This window comes from Sciurus carolinensis, chromosome 3 (genome assembly GCF_902686445.1).
Source record: "Sciurus carolinensis chromosome 3, mSciCar1.2, whole genome shotgun sequence".
Taxonomy (NCBI): Eukaryota; Metazoa; Chordata; class Mammalia; order Rodentia; family Sciuridae; genus Sciurus; species Sciurus carolinensis.
In genome coordinates, this window is record NC_062215.1 from 77,308,528 (window position 1) to 77,333,776 (window position 25,249).

Genomic DNA, 25,249 nt, shown 5'->3' on the forward strand with positions numbered 1-25,249 from the left:
TGAAAGTCAGGCTTTGTGCAGTTCTCCAATTCATTTCCTTGGTGCTTCGCCAGTTTTAGAGAGTAGACTCACCAAATATCTAAAGATTTCCATTTTCTTTATTGCTTTGCTCTCCCTTCTCTGGACTTCATATTCTTCTCCTCTTTTCATGTCTAGCTAAAGTGAAGACTTGAGTCTGATTAACATTGCTGGCCCTTCACCTTCCCCACATAGCACCAGGGTGTGGGAAATATCATAACCAAGATGTCACTCAAACTTCCCCCTGCATCCAGCATGGCTCACACACAGCACTGAGAAGAATCAGAAACAACTGGACGTGAGACATAATTAGTGAGAGCAAATTTGCAGTAGTGGTGTGCAAGGCGATGAGACCAGTCTCATGAGAGTGGAGGAGGCCACAGCCCACCCTGGACTCTGACAAGTTTCACCATCCCCGGCCTTTGTCTAAATCAAAAATCTCTCCATTTGCATCTTCTTCCTTGGCAAAAATACCCCACCAGTGTACAGGAGGACAGTGCTCTACTGTGGGCAGCATCTTCAGACCAGTGCCTGTGCCCTGGGTCAGTTTTATTTGGTCAGAAAGCATTCCTCACAAGCCCTTAGTCACTTAGGTTCTGTAAAGAAAGCCCTCTGGCTAACAGGTCTCCAGGAGACACATGCAGACATAGCCACACCTGACCCATACATTGAAGAGAACAAAGCTCTGCTCATGCCCAGTAGCAATGGTCATGCCACACTCTGCTGGAGAAAGAAAGAGGAAAAGAAAGAAAGGAAGCAAAGAGAATACTGAAGAGCAGCTCTTGGAAGCTACTGTCAAAAATCTACAGGGGGCTTACACACATGCAATGTTCAGCAAGCTCTGGTGGCCAGAAGGGAATAAAGATGGCTGACCTGCTTTAGAAAGAGTTTGAATTCTACTTGTTGAGAATGAGAAGCTGGTTGAGTTAAAAAGATGGAGGAAATACATGGGGCATGGTGGCACATGCCTATAATCCCAGAGGCTCAGGAAGCAGAGGAAGGAGGATCGTAAGTTCAAAGCCAGACTCAGCAAAAGCAAGGTGCTACCTCATCTCAGTGAGACCCTGTCTCTAAATAAAATACAAAATAGGGCTGGGGATGTGGCTTAGTGGTCAAGTGCCCCTGAGTTCAATCCCTGGTAATGCCCACCCCAAAAAAAGAAAGATGGAGGAATAAACAAATCTTGATTTTGACTGACTAAAATCTTCATACCAAGAAACAGGAAGTAGAGTGGTATGGGGGGTTGTGGTGGGGTCTGGAAGGCTTGGCCTCTTTGATGGCTCTAGGTTGGTCAGAACAACAATGGCAGAAATGGCCCTGAACAGTGAGGCTGAGGGAGCAGGTGGATTCTGACCCAGAAGGAGGAGGGAAATACCAGAACAGTTACTGCCTGGGTAGCTGCAGACTAGCTCTTCCTCATAAAGTGAATGAAGCCAGTAGCTCAACTGTATGTGAAAATTACAAAGGGTGTGGGTAAAGAGATGACTATGGCTTAATTAGGGCCACTGGAGACCATCTGATAGTCAGCAGTAGTTATAGAACTACTAGGAGATCAGCTACATTGGTTTGGTGGAAACACTTCTTCTTCCCCACTGCCAGAAGCCCAAGAAAGTTGTACTTGCAAATCCAAACAGTGACACAGTAATAGTACCAAAAGTACCAAAAGATTTGCCGACTGGAGATTAACTTTTAGGCAAACATAGTTTAATTTTCAGAGCCAACCACTTACAGCAGCCCCATGAAATTTAGGGAGGGGCCCTAGCAACATGCTCTTAAATTTTCCTCTAGTCTTAGCAAACGATGATTGAGCTACTATTAGTCAGTTTAGCCATCACTCGCTATTCTGTCTCTTTTGTCACCACCCTCTTGCTTGGTAGTGCTGAGGTCATTTTTGGAACCCAGCTAAGGAGAACTGGTGTTGGTCATATGCTCCTTTGGGTTTGGGGAGCTGTATTGATGGAATTTGCATCAACAGGAATGCTTTCAGGACAACCCCACCTGCTCTTCCAACTTACCTAGCATCCTGGCAGGAGGTTTAAGGTCATAGATTCATATCTCCAAATCAGCCTGTCCTAAGGCACCTGGAAGTATGTGGTCAGGGGAAGAGAAATGCAGAGTGAAGTGTGCATAGTCAGAAGGTATACCACAGAATATTCTTCCAGTCAGAATGCATTTAAAATGGAAAGCAAAGGATTCCATTCTCACCAATGTCTAACCAAAACTCTAACATGATAGATCAGTCATGTTGGAGGAAAGACTGAAAGACTGAATTTTCTTTCTATTCTTTATATAACATATCATGTTACTAAAAATGTCATATAGGGCCAGTGATGTAGCTCAGTGGTAGAGTGCTTGCCTAGCATTGAGAGACCTTATGTTAAATCCCTAGTACCACCAAATTAAAAAAAAAAAATCTTATGTGGCTTTCTTGCCCCCAATACATAATCCCAGTCTAAAAAAAAGAGAAAACATTTGACCAATGCCAAAAGAATGATGTTTTACAGAACACCTGACCAATATTCCTCAAAACTGTCAAGGTCCCGAAAAATAAAGCTCATCTAAGAAACTCTCCCAGCCAAGAAGAGACTAAGAAGACATAAGAGACTTAACAACCAAATGTAGTGTGGTATATTGGTTGGGGTCCTGAAACAGAAAAAAAAGTAAAAATTAAGGAAATCTGAATAATGTATGGATTTTAGTTATAGTAACATATCTGTACTGGCTCACTGAGTGTACATATGTACCATGCTAATGTAGGACGTGAGTCATGATGGAAGTTGGATGAGAGGTTTGTTGTGAGAGTGCAGCAATTTTTCTCTAAGTTGAAAACTGCTCTTAAAAAAAGGCTGGCCTGGCCTCTGCTCACATCTGTGGTACTCCAACAGCATTCTGCAGCTCCATTGCCCCTCCACAGCTCCTTTGCTGTCTGGTGTATAAACAGATACTTATGACAATACTTACCGACACTATGTCAATCACAGTAGTGCTGTCCCCACCACTGTCACCTTCATGGCTTCATGAGTGGAGAGTCTGGTACACAGGAGAGTCCTCAGCCCTCACTTGTCAAGAATGACCCTGGAGCGCCCCAGATCCTTCCTGGGTGCCTGAAGCTCCCTTGAGAAAGATGGGAGAGGAACCCAGAGCTGAGTATGAGGGAGGCTAACAGCAGGGTGAAGGGGGATGCAAGATGCAGGATGCCACAGAGAGGAAGATCTTGGTCCCAGACCAGAACCATGGAAGGGATGGGGTGACCCTGGCAAAGATGCCTCCTCGGCTGGTGACCGCAAAGTTCTAGTTAGGAGCTACCAGGGCTGCAGTCTGCAAAGTCTTAGCTAGGAGATCAGATACATAGGCCACCAGCACCTACCACTATGCCCAAGATGCCCCTTCAGAAGTGAGCCGGGACTCAAGGAAAGTGAGGTACCTAACACCAGTTCTTCCTGTCAGAGCCAGTCTGCCCTCTGTCACACAAGCAAAATCATTTTTATCCTTCATTCAGCATTGTTCTGTTTGTTGGCTTGCTTTCACTCTGTTTCCTTTCCCATTTTTGGCTTCCTAATTAACATCGTGTTCTACTAAGGATTATGTGCTTCAGAAGCTTACGAAAAGGCCAAGAAGCTCAAGCGGAATCCAGGTTTTGAGGCAACATTGAAAGCGGCCAGGCCTTGGAGCCGGGTGGAATCGTTTGTGTCTACTGCCCTCTTTTGGTCATTTTGGAGAACTGCAGCTGACGGAGTGAAAGTATCGCGCCTACAGGTCCTGGGTGCTGTCAACGTCTTTTCTCCGAGTTTAGGAAAAAGGTTTCACTTGGCAGAGTCTGGTCTGGAGATCATTTTTTGAGCGAATCGGTGTTTTAAAGCTTTTAAGAGCCAGGAATCAGAGCCAGGGGCTGGTCTACTTATGTTGAAAACTGAAAACTGGGTAAGATTTAGCAAGTAGCTCAATCCTTCCTTTATACCAATACCCAGATGAACTCAATTTTACTTGTGAAAATTACTCCCCAAACCCCAGCGTGGTGGTGCACACCTGTAATCCCCGCTACTTGGGAGGCTGAAACAGGAGCATCACAAGTTTGAGGCCAGCCTCTGCAATTTAGGAGATTTTGTCTCAAAATTGTAAAGGAGGGGTGGGGTGGGGGCTGGGGATGTAGCTTAGGGGTACAGTGACCTTAGTTTCTATCCCAAGTACCAAAAGAAAGAGAGAGAAGGAAGAAGAAGGAAGAGGACGGGGAGGACAGAAGGGAGGGAAGAAGGAAAGAAGGAAGGACTACAGGAACTCCACGGTCCTCCATTCGTGGCCAGCACGCTTTGAGGCCTGCATTCTTCTAGAGCTTCCAGCCATGGACCATCAGAGCGAAGATCACAGCTCAGATGCTGCACTACTGAGGTGTGTCTAGTAACTGAACTGTCTGCACGTTTGGCCCTGCATATCCACAGTTTCTAACTTCATGGATTGGACCAACTGTGCATCAAAAACACAAAAACTGTCTATACTGAGCACATACGGACTTTTTCCTTACCTATATCCCTAAACAATACAGTATAACACCTGTTTATGCAGCAGCATTTACATTGTGCCATAAGCAATCTAGATGACTTAAAGTATACAGGAGGAGGGAAACAGATTATGTAAAAAGTCCCATTTTTATATAAGGAACTTGAGTATTCTGTGGAGTTTGGTTTCCACAGGGGGTCCTGGAACTAATCTCCCATAGATACTGAAGGATAACCCTATTTACTTTTTTAAAGTGTATAAAGAAAAAAATTGGCCTCTGTCGATTTTTTTCTGTCTAATGAGAGCCTGGAATGGAAGCACCCCACAGAAGAGCATAAGCAGAAAATGGGAAAGATGGATTAGCAGATTGCGGGCATTTCTCCGTACAGTTTCTAACAATGTTTCCACTAACAAGTACTCCACTCTGTGATTTATTCATCTGAATGCATTTTCAACTTAAGGATATTTTTAATTCATGATGGGTTTATCAGGAGGTGACCCCAATATAAGTCAAGGAGCATCTGCACCTGCTTCTTTTGTTATCCCAGGACTTTCAGGAAAAGGACTGTTTGTCCTGTCTTGTCAGTCATGCTGCAAGTTTTAACTCTCACAGTACCAGAAACACTAACATGAGTGTCCTGCCTTCAAAGAGTTCCCAGTTTCCTGAGGTCAGTAGACATTTAAAAGACATTGCAGTATGTCTTTTAATTAGTTTGGGTGTCTGATGCTGTGTAACAAAGCACCACAAAACTTAGTGACTTAAAACAAACATTTACCATTATCCCCTTTGGCTCTGATGGCTTTTAGTTAGAGTTTTTCATGTGGCTAGAAGATGCCTAGAGTTGGAGCCATCTTAAGGCACAACTGGAATGGACATCACAGATGACTTCTTCCCCCACGTAACTGGCCCCACAGCTGGTACTACCCTGCATCTCACTCCATGTGGCCTCTCCACCTGGCTAGTTTGACCTCCTCCCAGCATGGCTGCCAAAGACAGTAAATGACTCCTATCAAAAGTTGCACGTCTTCTAATGACCTAACCTCAGAAGTCATGCAGATGACTTCCATACACTCTACTGATCAAAACCCCAGCCCCTATGCCATGAATACTAGGAGACTAGGTTAGAGAGTCATCTTTGGAGAATGGCTACTGTAGGCTAAGATAAAGACAAGTAAGCTGGGCACAGTGGCGCACATCTGTAATCCCAGCAACTCAGGAAGCTGAGACAGGAGGATCATGAGTTCAAAGCTAGCCTCAGCAATGGCAAGACACTAAGCAACTAGTGAGACCCTGTCTCTAAATAAAATACAAAATAGGGCAGGGGATGTGTATCAGTGGTCAAGTGTCCCTGAGTTCAATTCCTAGTACCAAAACTAAAAAAAAAAAAAAAAAAAAAAAGTAAGAAGCCCAGAACTTTATCCTAACAGTCTGCACCAGAGCTTGTTTGGAACAAGTTAAGGGGTTTCATTCCAAAAAGTCCTTTTTTGTGCTTTTTTTTTTTTTTTTTTGTACCAGGTATTGAATCCAGAGGCACTGAACCACTAAGCCACATCCCAAACCATTTTGTTTTGTTTTGTTTTTTTCTTTTTTGAGACAGGGTCTCACTATTTTGCTTAAGGCCTCACTAAGTTGCTGAAATTGGCCTTGAATTTGCAATTCTCCTGCCTCAGCCTCCCAAGTTACTGGGATTACAGGTGTGCACCACCTCACCTGGCCTTTTTGTGCTTCTGAAAAAGGTTTTGAAGGCTAACATTTATCGTTTCAAATTTTAAGCCTAGGAAAATGAGGAAACCCATCAGAAAGATTGTAAACCTAGTTTCTTTCATACTATTCTAAAAAGACATCTGGCCAACAAAACACATCTCAGACCAGCTTTATGAAACTCAAAGTTGAGGAGCTTCTGGAATATTAAGGTGGAATGGAAGAAGTCCCTGAAGGGCATGGGGCAGACTTCTAGTATCCAAAGCCATTCCCTCTACACAAAGCCCAAACATATACAGACATACACATGTGTCACAATGACACACAACATACACACAATACAGCACAGTGTACCACAATGCACACAACATACACACACCAACACATACACATTCACAGCACACATACACACATACCTCACATACACACATATGCACCATATGCATACACATGCAAAAACACAAATGCATACACACATCACATACATACATACATACACCCCATGGAACAAGACTGACTTTCTCCAACTTTTCTCCATCCATTCTGTTCTCACTGAAACAAGAATCCTGCTGGGCTCTTGCTGTCTTCAATAAATAGACCCAAATCACAAGAAGGTTATAAGAAGTATTTAAAATATTAGTGAATTCATCCCTGTCTTCATTCATTCATCTATAAAACAAATGATATAAAGAGAACAGAATAGAAATAGAATATCTTATAGAACTAAATAAAAAGAATTCTAATAAAAAGAATGTCTTTTGAATAAGACTTAATGGAATGAGAATGGATGATCAGAGTGTGACTCTAACAGCGAAAAGAGAAGGTACAGAACTGTTGCAGTCATCATACACACAGAAAAATGGTTGGTGGAATATAATAGCAATGATTCTGTCTAGTGGTAAGATAATGGGAGACTTTTATCACTTATTATGAATACAATTCTGTATTTTGTAATGAACATAGATTCCTTTTATGATCAGATAAGTTTCACATATGACACATATCTGCTTTGGTCACTTCTCTCAAGATTCCTGTCTCTACTTCCCTGCTAGACCTGCCCCTTGACTCAGGTCTAAACTGACACTTGACTGGGTAGGACTGAGACAACAAGTGGGAGGTTATAAAGTCCTCCCTGAGGAAGTGTTAGGGAGGAATACCTGCCCAATTGTATTGTTATCTGGTGTGTATGTACTAATATGTAACAACGAATCCCACCATTATATATGACTATAATGCACCAACAAAAAAAATGTGGAGAAGAGAAAAAAAAAACTAAAATTGCAACTACTATATTATCCAGCTATACCATTTCTTAATATCTATCTCAAAGAATTAAAGACAACCTACTTTCAAGATACATGCCTTCCTCTGTTTATAGCAGCACAATACATAATAGTCAAGTTATGGAATAAGTCTAGGTGTCCTTCTATAGATGAATGAATAAAGAAAATGTGGTGTATATACACAATGGAGTTTTATTTAGTCTTTAAAAAGAACAAAATCATCTTATTTGCAAGAAAATGGACAGAACTGGATAGCATCATGTTAATTGAAATAAGTCAGACCCAGAAACAAGTGCTGTATTTTTTTCTCATATGGGGAAGTTACAGTGAGAAAAAAACAGTGGGAAAGGGAATCTCATGAAAATAGAAAGGAGAACATTAGGTGTAGGATGGGGACAATGGGGAAGGGGAAGTAGGCAAGGGAAGGTACTAGGGAGTGAACTAATTAAATTATATGCATGCACAGATATGCCACAATGAAACTCACTGTATAATTAATATGAACCCATAAAATTTTAAAAAGAGAAAAAAATTGGCAAAAGTCAGTCAAGAAGAACTAGAGCATAAGAACATCCCTATAACTATTAAAGAAATTGAATGTGCAGCTAAAAACTTTTACACAAAGGAAACCTTCTGATGGCTCCAGATGGCTGGTAAATTCTACCAAGTACATAAGAAATAATGACTATCAGTGAGTGGTACACAGTCTTCCAGAAAATTGAAAAGGAGAGACCATTTCCCAACTCATCTGTCAGAGTACCACCCTGACCTCAAAATCAAAGACATTACAAACAATAAAACTACGGATCAATGTTCCTTTTAAAAATAGGCAAAATGTCTAAAGAAAAATTTAGCCAATCAAATCCAATGATATAATATCTATGATTTTCAAATAAATACCCATGATTGCAAAAAAAAAAGTTCACGAAATCCAATGATATATAAAAAGAATAATTAATCATATCTAGGTGAAGTTTATCCCAGAAACATAAGACTGGTAAAAGATGTAAACTGGTAAAATCATTCCAGTGAATCAATCTGGTAAATCAATCATTGCAAACTGACTATATTAATATTCTGAAATAGAAAAATCACGATTATCTCAAGAGAGTCAGAAAAAGCATGAGACAAAGTCCATGATCCATCCTGAACAAAGTTTCTGCAAACTAGCAACAGAAAGCAATTACATCAACCTGGTAAAGGGCATCGTGGAGAAAACCTATAGTTAATTTCATATTCAATGATAAAAGACTTCATGATTTTCCTAAAAGAGAAGAAACAAACAGGGTGTTTGATATCCCTTCTATTTGACCTTGTACTAATGGGTCTAGTCAGTACAAATAAGGCAAGAAAAGAAATAGAAGGCAAACAGGTTGGAGGGAAGTAAAACTGTGTTTATTTGCAAAATGTCTCTCTGTGGAAATCCAACAATATCTACCCTCCAAAAGTCATAATTAGTGTTTATCATAGTTGCAAGATATACAATCATCAAATAAGTCAAATTTATTTGCAGAAAAATTAAGTCCTCCCTGAACCTGGGAGTACAGTGGGATCTAAGTCCTTCCACGTGGATTCTGTTCTGCATGTCGATATTGGTATAACAGGGCTGGTAAAAGTTTGAGCTAGTGGTGAACGTGTGTGGGGCTTGGGTGAGGACTCAGTGAGGTGAGGTTCTGGGTGGTAACTATAGGCAGGCGTGTGTGGCTGGAAGAATTAGGTCCCTGGGGGCCAGACTTGGGGATTTTATCTTATTCTTTGCTCCTCCCTCTCTGTTTCTGTGCTGCCATGACCTAAGATGCTTCCCTCCACCAAGCCCTCCTGCCATCATGTTCTACCTCACCTCAGGCCCAGAGCAATGGAATTGCTGACCATGGACTGAACCTCTGAGACTGTGATCCAAAATAAACCTTTCCTCCTCTAAGTTGTTCTTGTCAGGTATTTTGGTCACAGTGAGAAAAAAAAAAAACTAATACATCTCCTTAATTTGAAATCACTTATTATCTCTAATTTTTAATGAGCTTAGCTACTTAGAGTAGATGGTAAAGAACCATGGACTCTGGTCCTGGCTCTGTCATTACTAGCTGCATGATCTTCAGCAAATAACTGAACCTCTGTTTCCCAAACTCTAAAATATAGATAAGTCTTGCTCACAGGAATGCTGTAAGGATCAAACAAGAAGATGCATGCAAAGTCTTTAGAAAAGTCCCTCCCATATAGCATATGCTTAGCCATTGTAATTATTCTTAGTGGTCACTGTTGTTGTTGTTAGTCCTTTTATTTGGTGGATCTTCTAGATTCTGCCAATTGGTTATTTTAAAATAAAAATATTTTGAAAATACCATCTACAATGGTTTAGATGAGTGTTCCCACAAAGACTCATGTAGTAAAGGCTTGATCCACAAGGTGGCACTATTGAGAAGTGGTAGAACCTTTAGGAAGTGGGGTCTAGTGGAAGGCCCTTAGGTCATTGGGGGAGTGCCCTTGAAGGGGATCAGAGGACCCCATCTCTTCCTGACTCACTCTGCTTCCTGGCTTATAATGTAAGAACTTGCTCCACCACACACTCAAAGAAATGGAACCAATCTTAGACTGGAACATCCAGTACTAGAGGCCAAAATAAAGCTTTCATCTTAAGAGTTTCAAGTATTTCATTAGCATCAGAAAACTGACTAATATACCAGACCAGGAGAGAAAGTCTCCCCTTCAAATGATCTTCCTCAAGGGGGGGAAAAAAAACAACAACAACAAGGAAATAAAGAAGGAAAAGAGGGAGGAAGGGGAAGACAGAGGGAAGGAGAAAACTCAAATCCTGCCCTAGATAGCCCAAGATCAAGGGATTTAATCACAAGGAAAGAAAAACACCATTAAAAGCTCTAATTTGGAGCTTTGGAGAACTTATATCCACTTGAAAAATAGGAACTTTTACCTTCTTAGGAAAAAAATAAACATATTTTGAAGAGTTAAGAGATGATTTCACATGAAAATTGAATTTGTGAAATGTCAGAAAAAGTGATTCAAATATTTTATTTCATCCTACAAATATGCCAACAACTGGCCTAGGAGATGAATTCATTCAACTTACTGAGGGCGAATCTGGCTACAATTGAAATGGGCAGAAAAAAAGCTCAGAGCCCTGATGGCCCCTAGCTGACAGCCATGTCACCCACATCAAGAAGACAGACATGCTGAAGCCCCAACTTTCTCTTTCGTACACACCGACTGCCCAACAGTACCTTTCTTCCTCATAGTGAACAATTCCAGTCAAATCCATACAGAATATGTTCTCTCCAGAAGTATTTATATTTGATGGGATTGTGTTCCATTTTAAAAATAGTATGTGCTTATTATAAAAAGTTTGGTAATATAAAAGAAATGGAATTATTTTAATTATTTGCCCTCCCCAATTCAATTCCTTGAGTACCAGAGAGAACTGAAGTGAATATTTCAAAACTAGGAAGATACTTTCCTAACATAAAAATACACATCTACTATAATTTGGACATAGAATGGTTGGTTCACCAAATGCCATGTATTGAAGGGTTGTTCACAAGTCTGTGATGCTGTTGGGAGGTGGTGGAACCTTTAAGGAGGTGGGGCCTACTGGGAGGAAGGTAGGTTATTGGTGACATGCCTTGAAGGGGATATTGGGACCCTGGAACCTTCCTGTGTCTCTTTTTTCCCTGCAACCATGAGATGAACAGCTTCTTCCACCACACCGGCCCACCAAAATGTACTGTGCTACTGATACCAGTGATGAGAATCAGGGCCAAGACTCATTTGCCCAATGTGAAGACTGAATACCCAAGAAAAGTCAAAGCAAGTGTAGAAAGCAAGTTTTATTTAAAGACTATAACAGAGATAGACTTCTCCAAAGAAAAGGGGCCCCAGAGCTGGGTGTTCAAAGAAGTGGGGGTGTCCTGCCCCTTTTATACATTGTAGGTTTCCTTTGTTCTCATGCTTTCTCCTCCCCAATCCTGCCTACTTGACTAGTGACCAAAAGGTGAGCCAAAAGGTAAAGTGATCCAACAGCAGGAACAAAGTCATCCAGGGGTACAGGCAGGAAGGGAACAACTCAAGGAGCATTCATTCACTCACAACTTCTTGTAATGAGGAAAAATTCCCTGGAGGCAGGTAACCTTGACAACAGGTTGGAGGAGGGGAAGTGCTCTGAAGGTATTAGCTTTTTATTTCCTCTTGAATCAGTCCCCTTCTTTCTGACCTAATCATTCATTACCTACACTGATTGTCCTTTTGCCCCCCACTCTCACTACCATGGACCCAAAGCTTCAGGACCAAGTAGCCATAGAGTGAAATCTCTGAATCTATAAGCCAAAATAAACCTTTTTTTAAATTAAGCCACTTATCTTGGTATTTGCCACAGCAACAGAAAGCTGATTAACACAGTATATTCCAACCCAGTGCTCACAGCATACATCACCATGGAACTCTAAAGTAGCATTTCCCTAAGTGTGCTTTTTGGACAACTGAAGCACAGGAGGTGCTACCAAAACAGGAAGGAGAGGAAGGGAGTCCTCACCTGCCACACCTTCCAGAAAACAGTGAGCACTTTCCTACCTGTGACTCAGAGGCTGTGCAATATAAAAATGAAAAACAGAAAAAAATGTATTTTACTAAAACAAGCATTGCCAATACATCCTTGAAACCCAGAATTCCATGAAACACACTTTAGGAAACACTAAAACACTATAAAATTAGAAGCAAAACAAGATATCTACTCTGACAATTGTTATCTATCCCTTCTGAAAACTTTTTTACCAATGCCATAAATATGTGAAATAAAAACAAGAGCTGAAACTTTTAGAATGACAGAGAGAATATGATTGGCTAGTTTATCTACAAATTATTCCAATAAACAAATAAACTCTAAAACTATCAGAACTAGTAGAAATTCAACCATATAGCTAAGATGCAACTTAAATTTTCAAAATAATAGATTTTCCACAGCTTAGTAATAACCCATTTGAAAGTTAAGGTATTTTAATCACAATAATTATTTTTAAAATTTATCTAGATTCAGCAGCACAGCAGCACACACCTGTAATCTCAGTGGCTTAGGAAGCTGAGGCAGGAGGATCATGAGTTCAAAGTCAGCCTCAGCAATTCAGCAAGGCCCTAAGCAAATCAGCGAGACCCTGCCGCTAACTAAAATATTTAAAAAGGCTGGGGATGTGGCTCAGTGGTTATAATGCCCCAGGGTTCAATCCCTAGTACCAAAAAAAAAAAAAATCCAGACTCACTTTTCCATTAATGCAAAGATGAGACTTTGCATTGTGTGTATATTGCTAAGGAGAAGGAAATGCTTAAATAAAGGAATTAAGAGTGGTGTGGGTTTAAAGCAGCAGAAAGGATATTTGGAGGAAGATGACTCCTCACTTGAAAAATGTTAGCACTCTTCCTTCTGGTCTCTGCTGACTTAAGAGAAATCTTCATTCTAATCACTTCTCTTTTTTTAACCAATAATGCCTCATCTCTCTAGATACTTTCAAGATATTTTTGTCTTCAGAGTTTTTTCTTTAAGATTTTTTTTTCGTTTCCATTTGTTATCTTTGAGATGGGGTCTTGCCCCAGTGTTGCCCAGGCTCACCTCAAACTCCTGGACTCAACCAATCAGGTTTTAACTCCTTCACAATCAGCAGCCTTGTGTCAGATTCAGTATGATACCACTGTTCAAGAAGTTATCAGTTTAGTTTTAAGTACCTGGTACCTTAAAAAAAATAATAATAACTTCTCTGCAGATCTCCTTGTGGGCCAGTTTGGGGACTTTTCAGGGGCACACAGTGGGCCTTCTTCACACCCCATGATGTATGGTTCCCACCCTCTGGGGCTATGATGTTCTATGACATTCTACCCTCTACACCTCCCAACCTTTCATGCAACTTTGCCTCTTTCCTAAAATCCATGATTGCAGCATGTAACCCATTCTGCACCCAAACAGTGGTTTTTATGGTCCCCTCTGAATGTTCCTCTCAACATGGGTGACACCCCAGGAATTCTGTTAAATAAAATCTTCCATTTCATTACATGGACAAATCAAACCCTCTCAAAAATCTAACAGATCAACTCGAAATTGGGGTGATTTTTTCAGAAAGGTAAGCTATGAGAGCCGAAAGTGCCCTTTTCAAATGTGAAAATGTTCCCACTTTAGCCCTCCATAAAATAAATATGTACTAAAGGGTTCAAAAGGTCCAAAACTTCCAAACTTCTCCCACGGCAGACTGAAATGCATACCCCTGCAGGCACTAATGGCATACAGACAAAGGCAGGAGCTTGGATTAATGCATTAATCACTGGTAATTTGATATAGTATAAAAGTGCATGGGCAATGAAAAATGCTCATGCTGAGTGATTGGTGAATAAAAGTCAAACTTACAACAGTGTCTAGTACCTAGAAAGTGCAAAAGGCAGTTAACTGTCTGCAATTTGACTTCAACTATCTGAAACACACATGTAGAAACAGAACTACAAGGAGGTATTAAGTTTTCTTTCTTGCTATTTTTCTATAATTTTTGTGTAAACTATATGCATATGTTCTATATATCACATATATTCTGTATATATATATATACACATATATATGTGACATATATAGAATATATAGGGGGTATATAGCTATATTATACTAATAAGAATGTATTATTTTCTGAGCAGGAGTTCAGTACATTCAATATACTATATTGGAAAGAGCATGCACTTGCAAGCATTTGAATATTTGCTTCACCATTCATTAAGTTGGTGCCATTGGCTTTTTAAATCGCATTTTCCTTATGTATAAATTGGACATAATTTCCACCTTGCAGATTTCTTACAAATATAAGCAATAATGAAAGCAAATTACCTAACACAGTGCCTAGCACACATTAGTAGACTCATTAATGCTATTTTTACAATGAGAGGAAATAAACTTTTCCTTAAATTGATGAGTATCAAATGCATGGTAAATATGTATATGTTACTTGGTAATAGTTCGCAGAGTCATCTTCTATTCATTGACTCAGCTGAAGTCTATTTATCAAATGCTAACCACTGTGCATGCCAGGCATCACCTTGGCACATTAGCCCAGCAAAGTTGTTGGATGAAGACTTGGACATTCTTGGAGGCTGAGAAGAGGTCATTCAAGAGCAGGAAGCGTCAGATGATCAGGCACATTGCAACCACGAGTTCTGGAAATGGAAGTGAAAAAGCTTTTGGCCAGGGAGATGGAGCTCCTGAACCAAGTACCTATGCCTTGGCACCATTCTGAATAAATTAATCCCAATCTGAGACCTAATCCCAGACTATCTTCCAGATCTTCCTTACTGTTTCTGTAGCTGATGCTTGCCCCCACTGAACCAGATATCTGGTTCAAAATAGTTGTGTATTGGTCAGGCTGTAATTGGTCAAATGCCACAAAAGGCTCTACCTTAAACAAATAAGAAACAATTCATCTCATCTAAGAAGTCTAGATGTAGTTGTCCAGGGCTCAAAGATGTCATCCTAGACCCCTTCCTTCTGCATTCCAGCCCTGCCAGCCCTACCACTTGGTGTAAACCTCCAGGTCATGAATGGCCGTCCACTGTCAGTCCAGGCAGGAAGACATAGATGGCCAAGGCCCAAACGTTAAAACTAGTTAGAATATGTCCCAGAAGCACCACCTAGTGACTTTCACTCCCACCTTACTGACCAGAAGAGTGTCACATGGCCAACTTCACCTATAAGGGAGCCTTGGAAGATAAGCATTTTTAACTGGGCTAAGGTGAGCAATACCCTCTGGGGAACAAGGGAATAAAGGGGAAGAGAAATAAAGAGTGAAACTGGATGGTCAGGGGGACAAAGATCAACAATTTATAATTTAAAAAGGAAAATCCTGGTGGTGAAAGCATCAAGATGGGACTTTGGAGAACCAAATAACCCAAGCATAAATAGTGACCTTGGAAAGTGCAAGGTAAACCCTTCCTGTTCATTTTGGATTTTCTGCAAAAGTCACATTGCTCACTGTATGGGCTGAGCTGGTTCGCTCTCCCAAAATCCATATGTTGAAGCCCTATTCCCTAACACCTCAGAATGGTGTTGTATTTAGAGAAACAGTCTTTATAGATGTAATTAAATTAAAATGAGGGCATTAGAGTGGGCCATAATCCAAGATGACCGGCATGTTTATAAGAGGACATGAAAACACAGACACAAACAGGAGATAATGTAAAGACAGAGGAGCAGATGGCCATCACAAGCCAAGGAGAGAAACCTAGGACAGAGCCTTCCCTCACAGCTCTTAGAAAGAACCAAACACTGCTGATACCTTGACCTTGAACTTCCAGTCTCCAAACTGTGAGAAATGAATTTCTGCTGTGAAGTCATCCATTTTGTGGCACTCTGTTATGGCAGCCCTGGAAAACTAATACATTCGTTAATGTTTTCTGGGGGATGGTATTTTTAGGGCTCTCTGAAGAGGCAATGACTTTCATATCAGAACCAACAGTGGCCACACACAGTCTGCTCAAAGTCAAGCCCAGGAACCTGAAACAGGACAGTAAGAATCCCCAGGAACACACAGAAGTGAGGAACATGTGATGGTTTTTCATAAACTTGGAGCTGATAAGAGGCCAAGAGATGTGACAGCCCCAACCATCACTCAGCTTCACAAGGAAACAAAAGTGGCTGGAAAGAAATAAGATTTCTTCCTGAGATCTCTTTTCCCCTGGCACCTGCCCAAGGAAAGAGGAAGCCACCATATATGGAGAGGTAGCCTTAAATCTACCCTCTCCAAGTCATCTGTTTGGCCCCAGAAAGAATCTTCCAAGGATCTGTTCTTGACCAACTTCTCTAGCTGTAAACAATTCCATAAATCCTCCCACTACTACACTCCCCAACCTCCTCCCATAGTCTTTATTTCACATAGTATTTATGCCATCTGACACACTGCACATTTTACATATTTATTTGTTCATTGTTTAACTTCCTCAATTTGAAGCTGCATGAGGGCAGGGATTTTGTTTGTTCACTGCCATGTTCCCACCTCCTGAAGCATAATAGGTGCTCAGTAAATATGTTAAGTAAATTAATGTCCTCTGATGTTCCTAAGATATTTGCCTTTTAATGTAAAAATACAGCAGGTTGGAATAACTTCAGGACTCAAATTAACTGGTCTTTGTGCTAGTCAGATCTTCAATGCTGTTACCAAAATACCTGACAAGAAAAATTTAGAGAAGAAAGTTATTTTGGTTCAGGGTTTCAGAAGTTCAGTCCATGGTCAGTTGGCTCCAAGGCAGAACCATCATGGCAGAAGGACATGGCAGAAGAAAGCTGCACATCTCATGGCAACCAGGAAGCAGAGAGAGAAAAAGGAGAGGAGCCAGGGACAAGAGACAGTCCCTAAAAGCACATCTCCAGTGACTTACTTCCTCCAGCCATGCCCCACTTGCCTATAGTTATCAACCAGTAGTCCATCCAAATCATTAATCCTTCAAATGGATTCATCCACTGATGAGATCACAGCTCTCATAATCCAAAATTTTCACCTCTGGATATTGCTGTATTGCCTGAGACAGTCTAAACAATGGGATCTCAAACTGACAGATTCTCAAACTGGGAGATACCTAAAAGCAGAAAGAACTTCCTGAGTCCCTTTCACCCACCCCATGGAATCAGCATCCTCAAGATAGACCCCATGAGTGACATGTATAAGGACATGAGGGGAATAGGGCAGTGGAGAGCCAGGACCCAGGGTACAGGTTTCCTGATAAGACCATGGCACTGCTCCTTCCAGGGCTAACTAGCCCATCACAGCCCAAGTTCACAGAAGGCGAGCCTCTGCATTTTAAGCGGCTGAGACATCATACTGGGGGAATTGATGGCATTTATAATATAGAAATATGCAATGGTGCTGCGGCAAGCTACTCACCCCTTTATTAACAATGGTACTCACGACCCAGGAGCCAAAGGCTTTTCTGCATGGATGCCAATTAAAACTGGACCCATGAAAAAAGGAAGAATGGCAATAAATCTGCCTTGGATCCCATCATCTCATGTCATTGGGGTTAGGGGTGTGTATCACCAGAAAGTGGGGTGACACCTAGGGTGCACCCCCAATCCTGCTCACCCAGCAGCAGGTTGGGCAGACAGTGCCCACCACCATGACCTGCATGCTCCCTGGTCCCCCTCCTGCTCCTGTGGCAGGAGCCCTAGGTCCCAGAGTTACCCATCATCTGGAACCTGCCCAGATATCCTGATTCCCACCCAATTCCACTCTTCCCACAAGTCCTGATGAGCTCCCTTGAACGAGAAACTTCTGTCTTCTTAGAGGGAAGGACGAATTTTAGTTCAATCCACATTTCTTGAGGAAAAATCGGACACTGTTTTCTTGACCTGAAACATGAGGAAAAAAATAACATCTGTATGGGATTTATAGTTTGTAAAAATGGGATATCATTTTTATCATTTTCATCACACTGCAAACTTCATATGTGTCAAGTCCTCTCCATCATGATAATTTTATGTTTATCATTATTATTACTACTACCTCTATTATTACAGATTTTTCTAATTATCAGAAACTTCAGACAGGATTACATAGCAAAGTAATTCAAAAATGCATAGTTTCCAAATGAAAGTTGACCATATCTTTCAGTTACCTATAACTACATAACTAATTATCTTGGAATTTGGTGTCTTAAAACAGTAATTTATAATTTTTCATGATTCTATGAGCCAACTGGGTTGTTTATTGACATGGAAGTTAGATCTCCAGATGGCCCAATTGGAAATTGCAAAACTGCTGAAGGTCTAGGCCAAGAAGCACACTCTGACACTAACTTCATTTTGTTGCTCCAAAGATGTCACCAGAACCAGGCACAGTGGCACACGCCTATAATCCCAGTAACTCAGGAGGCTGAGGCAGGAGGATTGTAAATTCGAGGACAGCTGGCCAACCTTGTGACGCTGTCTCAGGTTAAAAAATAAAGAGCGGGGGATCCAAGATGGTGGACTAGAGGGAGGCTGCATTCCTTGTCGCTCTGTAACTCCGGTTTAAAGCAGAGGATATCTGTTTCTTGGTGAGGCAGTTTTTGCTGCTTATCGATTCCCTGGTGTTTACCCCATTTGTCTGCTGTGATGACCTGAAGTCTGCCAGCATATCGACGCCTTTTTTGAGTGCAGATTGCTCACTGTCAAGCACCTATCATCCGCCATTTGCCTGCCTCTCACCTGTCCATCGCCTGCCTTACACCTATCCATCACCCAATGCACAAGGTTCACCTCCCGATTGTCCGACAACAGTCAGCAAACTGATTGCCCACCACCAGTGGAGCACCAGCTGCCTGCTGCTGCCTGGAAGTTCACTGTCACAGTACCTGCAGGTTTGATTGCACGTGGCTGCCGCCATTTTGAGACAACAGCCAGGCCCTGTAGGACCCCTGGCCGGACTGCCTGAGCCCCATCTCCAGGATCCCTCAGCCTGACCGATCACTCCCTGCCTCTGGGGCCCTCACTTCGACTGACTGCTCCCTGCCAAGATCCCCAGACCAACTGACTGCGCCCTATCACTGGGACCCCAGCCGACTGATTGCACCCAGCCTCCAGGATCCCACAACCACACCAAACACACCTGACCTCCAGGACCCCTGCCTGACCAACCGCATCCCGCCTCCAGGACCTCCAGCTGACCACGGCCACACCCTGAGCTGCAGCTCCCCATTTGCCAACACATTTTGAAGTCAGAGCAGCCATCTTGGATAATCCTGGAAGCCATAGCTTCAATCTTTGGGTGGGGCAAATCCCATCCTGAGACGCCTGCTGGAGGCTTGAAGCTCATTGTCAGGTACCTCTCATGCATCAGGCTACTAAAGACTGGGAGGTTTCATTACTATATGACTGTTATACTGTAGATTTTCTTTTTTCTCCTTATTGAAAAAAATTTAAGTTTTTATTTCTTTACTTTTCTTGCTCTTTTCCTTTTGTTTACCTGTTCCCTCAGAGTCTCTTTCTCCCTTTTTTGCATGCTAACATCCAATTTCATTTTGATTAAACTCTCACCCTTTCTATTATCTAGAACTTCTGTATAATCTTTTCTTATCCCATTAACAGCCACATTCTACATCCCTCTGCATCTTCTCTGTCCTCCATTAGAAACTGCAGACCTTACTGCAAATCTGTTTGTTTTATTGAAGATAATATTTTAACTCATTCTGTTTATTATGACAATTTTGTTATTGTCCTCATAGGGGCTATTTGGTCTAGGATTGCATAGAGTCTGAATTGGGCACTGCTAACATTGATCTCCCCTTAAAGAAACAGTTTTGGAAACCTATAGGGCCACTATAAGCCTATAGGGGGGAATCTGCAATACCCCAGATCTGCACTGTAGAAGATACATGAACAACATGAAAAAACAAGGGAAGAAAATGATCCAAACAAATCTAGATTCTATATTAATAGAATCCAATGACAGTTTGTTAGAAGAAATGTCAGAAAAGGACTTCAGATTATACATGATTAAGATGATTCGCGAAGCAAAGGATGAGATAAGAGAGCAAATGCAGGCAATGAATGATAATACCAATAAGCTGAAAGAGCACCTGCAGGAAGCAAAAGATCATTTCAACACAGAGATAGGGATTCTCAAAAAAAAAAAAAAAACGGAAATCCTTGAAATGAAGGAAACAATAAACCAAATAAAAAACTCAATGGAAAGCATCACCAAAAGACTAGACCACTTGAAAGACAGAACCTCAGACAATGAAGACAAAATATTTAATCTTGAAAATAAAGTTGCCCAAACAGAGAAGATGGTAAGAAATCATGAACAGATTCTCCAAGAACTATGGGACATCATGAAAAGACCAAATTTAATTATTGGGATTAAGGAAGGCACAGAGATACAAACCAAAGGAGTGAACAACCTACTCAATGGAATAATATCAGAAAATTTCCCAAGCCTGAAGAATGAAATGGAAAATCAAATACAAGAGGCTTACAGAACACCAAATGCACAAAATCACAACAGATCCACACCAAGGCGCATTATAATGAAAATGCCTAACATTCAAAATAAAGATAGGATTTTGAAGACCGCAAAAGAAAAGCATCAGATTACATATAGGTGGAGACCAATACGGATAGCAGCCAATTTCTCAACCCAGACTCTAAAAGCTAGAAGGGCCTGGAACAACTATTTCAAGCTCTGAAAGAACATGGTTGCCAACCAAGAATCCTATACCCAGCAAAACTAACCTTCAGATCTGAAGATGAAATAAAATCCTTCCATGATAAACAAAAGTTAAAAGAATTTACAAATAGAAAGCCTGCACTACAGAATGTTCTCAACAAAATATCCCATGAGGAGGAAATGAAAAACAACAATGGAGGTCAGCAAAGGGAGGAACTAACTTAGAGTAAAACCACTCAGAGGAGAAACCAAGCCAACTTAAAAACCAAAAATAAGCCAAATGACTGGGAATACAAATCATATCTCAATAATAACCCTGAATGTTAATGGCCTAAACTCATCAATCAAAAGACATAGACTGGCAGAATGGATTAAAAAGAAAGACCCAACAATATGCTGCCTGCAAGAGACTCATCTCATAGAAAAAGACATCCACAGACTAAAGGTGAAAGGATGGGAAAAAACCTACCACACACATGGACTCAGTAAAAAAGCAGAGGTTTCCATCCTTATATCAGATAAAGTGGACTTCAAGCCAAAGTTAGTCAGAAGGGATAAAGAAGGCCATTTCATACTGCTTAAGGGAACCATAAATCAGGAAGACATAATGATAGTAAATATTTATGCCCCAAACAATGGTGCATCCCTGTACATCAGACAAATCCTTCTCAATTTCAGGAATCACATAGACCCCAACACAATAATTCTGGGTGACTTTAACGCATCACTGTCACCACTAGATAGATCTTCCAAACAAAAACCAAACAAAGAAACCATAGAACTCAATAACACAATCAATAACCTAGACTTAATAGACATATATAGAATATTCCATCCATCAACGAGCAGATTCACTTTCTTCTCAGCAGCACATGGAACCTTCTCGAAAATAGACCATATGTTATACCACAAAGCAGCCCTTAGGAAATGCAAAAAAATAGAGATATTGCCTTGTGTTCTATCAGATCATAATGGACTGAGAATAGAAATCAATGACAAAATAAAAAACAGAAATTAGTCCAACACCTGGAGACTAAATAATATGCTATTGAATGAAACATGGATAACAAAAAACATCAGGGAGGAGATAAAAAAATTCTTAGAGGTCAATGAGAATGACAATACAACATATCAAAATCTCTGGGACACTATGAAAGCAGTACTAAGAGGAAAATTCATTGCATGGAGCGCATTCCAGAAAAGAATGAAAAGTTAACAACTAAATGACCTAACATTACAGCTCAAAGCCCTAGAAAAAGAAGAACAGAATAACAGCAAAAGTAGTAGAAGATAGGAAATAATTAAAATCAGAGCTGAAATCAATGAAATTGAAACAAAAGAATTCAAAAAATTGACAAAACAAAAAGTTGGTTCTTCGAGAAAGTAAACAAAATAGATAAACCCTTAGCCACACTAACAAAGAGAAGGAGAGAGAAAACTCAAATTACTAAAATTCGTGATGAAAAAGGAAATATCATGACAGACAACACTGAGATACACAACATAATTAGAAGCTACTTTGAAAATCTGTATTCCAACAAAATAGAATCTAGCGAAGACATTGACAAATTTCTAGAGACATGTGCTCCTCCCAAACTGAACCAGGAGGGCATACACAATTTAAACAGATCAATATCAAGCAATGAAATAGAAGAAGCCATTAAAAACCTACCATCCAAGAAAAGCCCAGGACCAGACGGATTCTCAGCCGAGTTCTACAAGACCTTCAAAGAACTCATTCCAATACTTCTCAAAGTATTCCAGGAAATAGAAAAGGAGCGTACCCTCCGAATTCATTCTATGAAGCTAATATCACCCTTATACCCAAACCAGGAAAAGACACATCAAGGAAAGAAAATTTTAGACCAATATCCTTGATGAATATAGATGCAAAGATCCTTAACAAAATATTGGCAAACCGTATCCAAAAGCATATTAAGAAAATCGTGCACCACGATCAAGTGGGGTTCATCCCTGGAATGCAAGGATGGTTTAACATCCGTAAATCAATAAATGTAATCCATCATGTCAATAGACTTAAGGATAAGAATCATATGGTTATTTCAATTGACGCAGAAAAAGCGTTCAACAAAATACAACACCCCTTCATGCTCAAAACACTAGAAAAAATAGGGATAGTAGGAACATACCTGAACATTGTAAAGGCTGTTTATGCTAAGCCCATGGCCAACATCATTCTTAATGGAGAAAAACTGAAACCATTCCCTTTAAAAATGGGAACAAGACAGGGATGTCCTCTTTCACCACTTCTATTCAACATTGTCCTCAAAACTCTAGCCAGAGCAATTAGGCAGACTAAAGAAATTAAAGGGATACAAATAGGAAAAGAGGAACTTAAGCTGTCACTATTTGCTGATGACATGATTCTATATTTAGAGGATCCAAAAAACTCCTCCAGAAAACTTCTATATCTCATCAATGAATTCAGCAAAATAGCAGGCTATAAAGTCAGCACACATAAATCTAAAGCATTTTTATATGCAAGCAATGAAACATCTGAAAGGGAAATGAGGAAGACAACTCCATTTGCAATAGCCTCAAAAAAATAAAATATTTGGGAATCAATCTAACCAAAGAGGTAAAAGATCTCTACAATGAAAACTACAAAACATTGAAGAAAGAAACTGAGGAAGACCTTAGAAGATGGAAAGATCTCCCATGTTCTTGGATAGGCAGAATTAATATTGTCAAAATGTCCATACTACCGAAAGTGCTATACAGATTCAATGCAATTCCAATTAAAATCCCAATGATGTACCTTACAGAAATAGAGAAAGCAATCATGAAATTCATCTGGAAGAATAAGAAACCCAGAATAGCTAAAGCAATCCTTTGCAGAAAGAGTGAAGCAGGGGGTATCACAATACCAGATCTTCAACTCTACTACAAAGCAATAGTAACAAAAACGGCATGGTATTGGTACCAAAATAGAAAGGTGGATCAATGGTACAGAATAGAGGACATGGACACAAACCCAAATAAATACAATTTTCTCATACTGAACAAAGGGGCCAAAAATATGCAATGGAGAAAAGATAGCCTCTTCAACAAATGGTGCTGGGAGAATTGGAAATTCATATGCAACAGAATGAAACTAAACCCATATCTCTTACCCTGCACAAAAAGCAACTCACAATGGATCAAGGACCTCAAAATCAGACCAGAGATCTTGCATCTTATAGAAGAAAAAGTAGGTCCAAATCTTCAACTTGTTGGCTTAGGATCAGCCTTCCTTAACAGGACTCCCATAGCACAAGAAATAAAAGCAAGAATCAACAACCGGGATAGATTCAAACTAAATAGCTTTCTCTCAGCAAAGGAAACTATCAGCAATGCGAAGAAAGAGCCTGTATACAGAGTGGGAGAAAATCTTTGCCAATCATACTTCAGATAGAGCACTAATTTCCAGAATCTATAAAGAACTCAAAAAACTCTACACCAAGAATGCAAATAATCCAATCGACAAATGGGCTAAGGAAATGAATAGACATCTCACAGAAGATGATCTACAAGCAATCAACAAACATATGGAAAAATGTTCAACATCTCTAGTAATAAGAGAAATGCAAATCAAAACCACCCTAAGATTCCATCTCACCCCAATTAGAATGGCGATTATCAAGAATACAAGCAACAACAGGTGTTGGAGAGGATGTGGGGAGAAAGGTACACTCATATATTGCTGGTGGGGCTGCAAATTAGTGTGGAAAGCAGTGTGGCGATTCCTTAGAAAACTTGGAATGGAACCATCATTTGACCCAGCTATCCCACTCCTTGGCCTATACCCAAAGGACTTAAAATCAGCATATTACAGAGATACAGCCACATCAATGTTCATAGCTGCTCAGTTCACAATAGCCAGATTGTGGAACCAACCTAGATGTCCTTCAATTGATGAATAGATAAAGAAACTGTGGTATATATATACAATGGAATATTACTCAGCCATAAAGAATGATAAAATTATGGCATTTGCAGGCAAATGGATGAAATTGGAGAATATCATGCTAAGTGAGATAAGCCAATCTCAAAAAAACCAAAGGACGAATGATATCGCTAATAAGTGGATGATGACACATAATGGGGGGTGGGAGGGGTTAGTGTTAGGGTTAGAGTTAGGGTTAGGGAGGGGGGCAAGAATGGAGGAAGGAAGGACTGTATAGAGGGAAAAGAGGGGTGGGAGGGGTGGGGGGGAAGGGAAAAAATAACAGAATGAATCAAACAACATTACCCTATGTAAATTTATGATTACACAAATGGTATGCCTTTACGCCATGTACAAACAGAGAAACAACATGTATCCCATTTGTTTACAATAAAAAAAATGGAATCTCAAAAAAAAGAAAAAAAAAAAAGAATAAGAAACCCATAATAGCTAAAACAATCCTTAGCAGGAAGAACGAAGCAGGGGATATCGCAATACCAGATCTTCAACTATACTACAAAGCAATAGTAACAAAAATGGCATGGTATTGGCACCAAAATAGACAGGTAGATCAATGGTACAGAATAGAGGACATGGACACAAACCCAAATAAATACAATTTTCTCATACTGAACAAAGGGGCCAA

General features: G+C 40.4%; 1 long non-coding RNA gene across 1 annotated transcript; it reads right to left on the minus strand.

The window, feature by feature from the left end:
- Positions 1–3,011: 3,011 nt before the first annotated feature.
- LOC124980239 (uncharacterized) lies at positions 3,012–17,854 on the minus strand. The gene is made up of 3 exons (XR_007107762.1): positions 15,795–17,854; positions 14,562–14,679; positions 3,012–3,132 (listed from the first exon to the last, which is right to left on the minus strand). It is a non-coding gene; the product is annotated as an uncharacterized LOC124980239 (long non-coding RNA).
- Between the last annotated feature and the right edge of the window lie 7,395 nt (positions 17,855–25,249).